Source organism: Juglans regia, chromosome 3 (genome assembly GCF_001411555.2).
Source record: "Juglans regia cultivar Chandler chromosome 3, Walnut 2.0, whole genome shotgun sequence".
Taxonomy (NCBI): domain Eukaryota; kingdom Viridiplantae; phylum Streptophyta; class Magnoliopsida; order Fagales; family Juglandaceae; genus Juglans; species Juglans regia.
The window spans coordinates 1814950-1823292 of record NC_049903.1 but is presented as its reverse complement, the minus strand read 5'-3'; the positions used below and the strand labels follow the sequence as shown (position 1 = coordinate 1823292).

Genomic DNA, 8343 nt, shown 5'->3' with positions numbered 1-8343 from the left:
ACATAAAATATAATAGACAATTTAACATTTTCAAATTTCAAAATAAAAATTATATTATAAAAATAATTTCAACAAAACATCTCATCTCATTTCATCTGATCTACATAACCAAACGAGGGTGAGCAAGGGGTTGTTGAAATTTGGTCTAGAGTAAGATTTTAACCATCAACCCTTTTATGTGTTAAACCTTAGCTCATGGAGATAGAATACATAAATAATCTCTATTTCTAATCAATATCCAAACTTAAAACAGTTATACAGCCCAGTAAATCCGATGCCGGTGCTGCATGCAGTCATTGCAATTTGCAGCATGTAAGCAGCCACATTTGTTACACTATTTAAAAACTCAATATGAAAATTCACTTTACAATCTACAGGATTTGGTCAATTATTTTTTTTTCCACTTTTTCTCTTACTAGATTATGCAACAACTAACAGGACACCTTAAGTATTAACAGAAAACGGGATGAAAACTGCAACATACAAGTAAAGCACAATACGTGGACTAAGCTTCCTCTAAAAAGCAACTAACATGATAAGCCTGAGCAAGATCAGAACTCCTACGTTTGCTGAGGGAATGGGTAGGATGGATGAAATTTCCAATGAAGAAAACTGCCTGTAGGGACGATAAACTGGAGGTAACAGTAAAGCAGATTTTTTGTCCATCAATAGCAGCCGTCCACACTTACTGCACTTGAAACAGAATAAAGTTCAAAACATCAACATTACCAAACGAATCTGAAAAAGTGGAAAACAGCAAGTCGAACCTGCAAACTCTGGTAAATAAAGTTTGATAGCTACAGATCCACTTCTGCCAAAACAAAAGCAGGCAGTTATGAATTTTTAAACGTTACCATAAGTATATACTACGCGGTTAATTAGCCCAGTAAATCTGCAAGTACAAAACAGATGGTACCAGAAGAGAATGTAGAGTTGTTTCAGCTTGAATTCCAAGAAAATACTGCAGAGCCATAGCAGCATGCTCCTGCAATAGGACAATACTAAAATAAGCGGGAAGGGTTTAACCACCTTAACTCAGAGAAAAGATAAAATGTGCGGCGAAGGCTGTTACCATAATCAATCTAAATACATGACAAACTGAAATCCCCCTAGCATGTATGTAGCTGCCTCCCTGTCAAAGAATGCTAGAAAGTAAATAAATTGCAGCAAGATATAGCCACGACCCACATTATAAAGCACAAAAGTAACAGTAAAAAATGAGGGTCAAGAAATATAAAAATAAAATTCAAGATAAAACAAAGAAACACAAGCATCTGAGCCATCTATGATATACAAGGGAACAACAACTAAAAGCTTCAAATTAGATTCCAATATACAAGTGAAGCTGAGCACCACAGAAGCATTTTAAGGCACATGATGCTCAGTTTACTTCATTTTAGGAACTCCAACAACAAATGGAAGCACCAAACATAATATCTAAATTCCCTTCTTGCAGGGGAAAAAAAGACTAACTCTGCAAATCATGACCAAACCTTATGTATACAACAAGAAATCAAACTGAAGACAATGAAGCAGCCGCCTCATGCGACAAACTAATATTCAGATTTTAAACCCCAAACACATAGGATCACTGCAATTGGCATAATTTTTTAAGACTCTAGTAGTGACCCCCTTTTTTTTAAAAATGTTACATGTTATATCTTTATTCTAACATAAGGGCAGTTACACAAATTGAATCCTCACAGAGAGGGCATTTTAGACAATTCACTTAGGAAATCTAGGGTTCCATCAAAGTTAATTGGGCAAAATGGACGTGGTGCAAGTTGAGGAAATGCTGTACTTTAGGCCTTGGGATGCAAATCAGGGTTTTGGTAGTTTGTGGTGCAATACGAGAAAAACAATCCGGTAGTTTGGAAGTATAAAATGAAAATTTCCCTACTTCCTAACAAAATCACAATCTTCTTGCATAATATTTTAAACTTAACTAGAGATCTAGAAAATACACTATTAAATAAGAATATCACGTTATATTTTTCAAGAAAAGGACTTTATTACCTCATCTGGAGAAAATAAAGCAACTGAATCAGGATCAATAGAACCAACAGGATGAAGCGATACAATAACTTTGAAGATGGAGGGAAACAGCAACTCAACTACAGCAGTCTTCTCTGTAGCTACAGCACTCAGTGATCCTAGTCTTAGTTTATTTGAACTGCGAAAATTGTGTTCATTAGATGTTTCCATGTTAGTCACATTTGCTGAAGAGGGCAGCGAAGATGCTCTTTTCAACCAGTCCAATCGTTCATAAGTGAAAACTCTGAAATTTGGCACTTCTTTTTCCAGATGATTCAAAACATCTGACAGAGTCTTATACTCACTAAGCTCTTCTTGATGATTTTCCATCTGTACCTGGGGACCACAACGTTTCTTTGAAGTGGATTCGATACTCTGACCATCTAATCCATCATCAAGGTGAGGGAAAAACCGTCTTTTCTGATCAGTGAGGGCCTTGAGAGCTAACCTGAAAAGATTAAAAAACATCTTAAAGCCATAGCATGTGCTACAAACATCAACCAGCAGGAGAAATTTATTGAATACAATTGTTGAAGGCTAGAAGAATCCCTCAATGTGTTAAGCAATACATTGATCAGATGAACTCTTCAAACAATTGCTGCATCTTTAGTAGAGCAAGATAAACATGCAAATCCCTTTTACTTTTCCTCAAACAATTTTGTTAGGAAGACCAAAACCAGTACAAGTCAATATTTCAGTCAATCAAAAACCTAGTAACCGTCCACGTTCAATCAAATCATACATGTAGTTTTTCAAAGAATCCTTCAACATCAACTAACCCTACATAAATGTTTGCCCAAAAAAACAAGAACTAATCTCCACATAAATAATCACCTGTCAATGTAAAAAAAATAAAAAAATTCACAAATGTCACTCCGGCAGAACTGAAATAAAAACAAACCTCGTCCTGTCGACCGCAGAAGCACCAGCCTGGCCGGCTAGTTGGCGTTTCCAAGCATATGCAACCACAGCACCGTCTGGACAGACCAGGGGCATGTGCAGCCCCACGAATTACTTTGAGACCGAAGTGACTCGTCCAGAACCCCAAACTCCTCAAGTTGCCTTCCTACCGAAAGTGGCTAAGAAATAGTCAGAAGATTTTACAATGCTAATAAACTGATTACAATGGAAGAAGATTCTTCCTAAACCCTGACCCTAGGGAGCGAGAAAGGGACTGTAATTGTGACTCAGGACCGTGTGTGCTATGATACGTACCAACGGATCGGAGCTCTTGGAGGTGTTGATGCATGGAGGCATCTTCTTTGAAGAACAACTGCAGAGGTTTGGTGCTTTGGTGAGACTGGGCGGCGACAAAGAGGGCTTCGAAGAGACGGTCGGCACCGAGCCCGATGTCAGCAATGAGGTGAGCGGCATGGCCCAGCCTGTCAATGACTAGAGCCACCAGCTTCGGCGGCGCCTCCGCAGACAGAGAGGGACCCGAAACCGGCGTTGACGTAGCCGTCACCGCCTCCGCCACCTGAGGTTGCTGCTGCTACGGCTGATGTAGCCGCATTGCTCGAGGGGTCAAAGTGTGTGGAACGTTGGGGGCGGACTTTTTTCTGGAGATAAGTTGGCTACATTGGCCAGTCCAAATACATCAAAATTTATTTTATTTAATTATTATAGTTTTTTTAATTTTTAATATAAAATATAATAAATAATTTAATTCTTTAAAATTTTAAAATAATAATAATATTAAAAAACAATATTTTATTAATATTTTATTTCAATTGTAATTTTTATTTCAATTCAACTCATTTTAATAATTAAATGTCGTCAAATTTTAAAAAAATAAAAGATGGGTTGTTGGAAAAGGTCAGGCTCATAGGTCATGTTGTGTTGAACACTGTACTTTGTAGTTTGTAGCCACTGGCCGATTGGTAATTGCCCAGTTTGAAATGCGAGTCACGACGGGGATGATTGGAAACAGTTTACCCATCGCATCCATTTCAACACATTTTTTTTTAAATATTATTTAAATATAAATATTTTTAAACTAATTATTATAAAATTTTCAAATTAATTTTTAAAACCTTTCTAAATTTTTAAACAAAAAATAATAAAATAATAATCTTTTTAAAATTTTAAAATAAAAATAATATTTTTATAATTTTTTAATTTTTAATTTATAATTTATAATTTTTTTTATTCAATTTTTTTTTCTCATTTTCCAAAATTCAATAAATACTAAATTTAAATTATCTTACTATTATTCACAAAATTCTTACCTCGTCTCATTGTCCAGGCATCCATTCAAAAATGTTTCATTGTATAAATAAATTCACTTTGACATGAGATATGAGACGTGAGTTTATGATTTTTTTATGGTTTTTGAATTAAATTCAAATCATATCAAACCAATCATTGATACGATCCACTACTTTTTTAATTTTCAATAAATGACTTAAACTCATCTCAACTTAATTTATACATTTCAACATAAAAATTTAAATTCATCTCAATAGAATCCACAAATATTATTATTTACAATTTAACTCAGCTCATCTTAACATCCAAATGTACTCACTCGTTATTTACATAATGAAATATAGTTTAGTTTTTCTTAGTAAAATTTTTATTGTAGAACTTTTCAAAAAACTCTACTATTAAAAGGTTTTTACTGTTTTGTACATAAGCAGTTAAAACATTTTTAAAGTTAATTATAATAATTTTTTTTAAAAATAGTATTATTCATAGGAGTTTTAAAAAAAAACTCAATTCGGTGTTTTATAAGTTTTTTATAAATAATTTAAAGCAGTTTTTACCAATTTACCAAATCCAAATTCAAACAGGTAATTAAGGTTGTATTTGAATAGTGAGGTAATTTCAAATATTCTATGAATAATAATAAAAAATAATTAAAAAATAATGATAGATATTAAATAGTAGTAAATAGTAGAAAAATAAATAAATTATAAATAATAGTGGAGTATTTCCACTAGCTTCCTAAAAGCTATTTTGGAAAAATAATATGTTTGATAAATTTATAAAAAGTATTTTAACTATTTTTAAAAAAAATTGAAAATCTACTTTTTTAAAAAATACAAAATTAAAGCTTTTGTTGAAAAGCATTTGTAGCTAATGGTAGAATTTTAAAAACTCACCTTAACTGACTTTAAAAGTCTTTTAGTTACATGTTTATTAAACATTAAATAACATCTTAATAATATCAATTTTTAGGAAAACTCCACGACTAAAAGTGCTATTGTGAAAAATTTTATTTCCTACACCCTAAATATTGTGTATAGGTGATGCCATATACTTTTGTTGCGCATTATTAAAACAATTTTGCTACATATAACTTGTGTGTGCAACTGTATGTAACTGACTGATGTGGCCTTTTGCCACTTTAGCATCTATAAACTCGGGAAGAAGACACGTGAAAAGAGGCATTACTAAAGTTTTTCGTTCTTTGAGTGAAACTCGAGAAGAAGTATTTCGTTATTTCTATCTTTTATTTCTCATTCTTCGAATGAAACTCGGGAAGAAGACATCGGACCGAAATTTGCATTCACAAATGTGGAAACCCATTTCAACAGAAAGGAAGGAGACAGAAGAAAAATGCCCAAACCCATAGAGACAGAAAATTTAATTAATCAATTAAAAATAGAGAAATTATGGTCAATGAGACCAAGTCAAACCATCCATTATCTCTCACGACAATCATGTTTCTATGCGACTGCAAGGCAAGAAAATCGAAGGTGAATTTGGCCACGAGGGTCAAGAATTTGTTAAAGCTAATGATGTTGTTGCCAGTGGTGTTGGCCTCACACATCATTTTGAAGAGCTCGCGGTACATCAAAGGGTGACCCATTATGGCCATGGAGTCGGCGAGTTTGGCTACCATGATGTAGTCATTATCGTCCCAGTCAATGGACCTGAAAACCTCTAAGATCTACTCCTGGTTGATGAGCACTTGCTCGCTCATGTCGGGCAAGATGTCTGGGACAAGCTCGTTGAACTCGAATGTGACATTGTTGTTGGCGTCCATGTTGGCTAGAAGGACGTGGAGTTGGTCGCCGGAGGACTTGAGACCAAGTGAGCGAAGAAGGGCTAGGCCAACACCATTGGCGACTCCCCCGAGGGTTCACAGAGTACACGAACTCCCTGAGGGTTCCCAAGCTCTCGAGAGTTCCAACATTTTATCCTCGTGGCGTTTGGAGGCTCAGCCTCAACCTCAGCCTCAGCCTCCGCTGATATAATCGAAATCTCCACCATAACTTCCTCATCAATACACTTTAGTTTCTTAATAGGACTCAAAGTAATCGAAGTTAGTGAGACGGAATCATCGTGGTTGTGGTGCCACTTGGATGGAACTACCAGTACTTGCCGTGATACCCCTCGCTGAACTCGATCGCCAAGCTGCACTGCTTTCCCTTTCCCCCTTCGCGATTTAGGCTTAACACAGAGTTGTGATTCTGCTAGGGCTTCAAAAGGTAACGCTAGGCCAGGCTCCAAACAAGGCCCACTTGAACATGATTTAAGCCCCAAAATTTTCTCCACTGAATCAGGCATTATCAACGACGATTTTGAGACATCTTGTAATTGCTTCCCACCTCTTGTGATGGAAAAATTGAGGAATTCAAGCCCACCAAAGACTTCGCCAAAGATGGAGTACCATCATGTTCAGCAAGCGCTGCCTCACCAGACAAAGATCCTTTAGTCATATTCTGTTTAAATTCACCTATAGGTTTATTATGAATTAATTCTCCTCCAACCCGTAACCAAGGACCATAGGGAAATCCATCAGTTTCAAACTTCTCCTTGTTTTTGTTCCATAACAAACAATTTTGATCACCATGCCCAAATAAACCACAACAATAATAGAATTGTGGTAACCTCTCATATTTAAAATGAATCCATGCGTAATCTTGGCTTCCCATAGAAACTCTCTTACCACGTGGTAATGGCTGATTAATATCCAATGAGATCCTTACTCGTACAAATTCTCCCCACCCTAGTTGAGACTACTTTAAGTCGATATCCTCAACTGGACCCAAAGTCTCTGCAATCTTCCTTGCTGCCCTAGCATTCATCCCATCCATTGGAAGATCATAGAACCGTACTTAGAAATAAGCCATAGATAGAGTAACCTTTGACAGCTGTAACGAACCATCATACTCTGCCAATACCACCAAATTGTCATTGAACATCCATAGACCATTATTCATAATACGCTCATTTTCTCCTTGTTTTGCAAAAGAAGCCAATAATAAATTATCATCCATATCATAAATTTTGAACCTAATAGAAGGGCACCATAAGTTCTACATCATTGTCCTGAAGGCCTATTTGTTGTAAAACTTCCCAGTTAGAAGTTTGAAAAGGAAGCATTGATCTGTTGCAAAAGTTTTATTCAAGTCCCAATGATCAAATAAATTAACCGTTGTTTTCTCGTGTTCAGACAATGACAATTCCTTCCATTTCTCATAAATATCTTCCATCATTGCAATGAAAAATCGATGAACAAGCAACAAACAATTGTGATTCATGAACTGAAACTCATACCCAAGCACTTCAACTATAAAAAAGACTCTTATTAAGAGAGAAATACACTCTCATGCAAAGATAGAAGAAACAACTTGAACCAAGATGAACTAAGGTGAAAAGCAGTTAATGACAGTTACACGAAATTTCCCTAAATCGTCGGAGCTTTTTCGCCAACTCACTGAAATTGCTACATAGTCCACTCTTGATTGCTCTCTAGAAAACACACTTTAATTGCAAACAAAACGTATCGTTTTATTTTTTCGACGTGAGAAACGATTGCGTGGCAGTTCCTCAATTTGGTTGCAATAAGCTTTTTTAAAGGATGGTGCTAGTGCTAGCACAAACTTATAGTTTTTTTTTGTCATTTTCTTTTAAATATTTTTTTAGGATCTTTATTCGTTAAGAAAAAAATAAATAAAAAAAATAATTTCATTAATAATTACTCTATTAACCACTAAGTAAAAAGAATTAAAATTAAGAGATTAAAACACTCAAATGATAACTTTAACCGATAATATTGAGGAGCTAAGTAGCGTTTTTCTTATTAAAATTGTAGAGGTATAGATTAAGATTTCGTTTGGTTATGCAATTCAGATGAGATGAAATATTTTGTTAAAATTTAGATAAAATATTGTAATAATATAATTTTTATTTTGAGATTTGAAACAGTTAAATTATTTATTATATTTTATATATAAATTTAAAAAAATTATAATAATTATTCAAAATAAAATAGATACTTTGATTACAAAATCAAGCCCTAATTTAATTTGCCACCCTAGACCATTCGACCAAAAAAGGGGGCGGGAATTACCTGCA

The 8343-nt window shown here is 34.7% G+C and overlaps 1 pseudogene; it reads right to left on the bottom strand.

Moving 5' to 3' along the window:
- Positions 1-202: 202 nt before the first annotated feature.
- On the bottom strand, positions 203-3973 carry LOC108982172 (annotated as a pseudogene).
- Positions 3974-8343: the final 4370 nt, after the last annotated feature.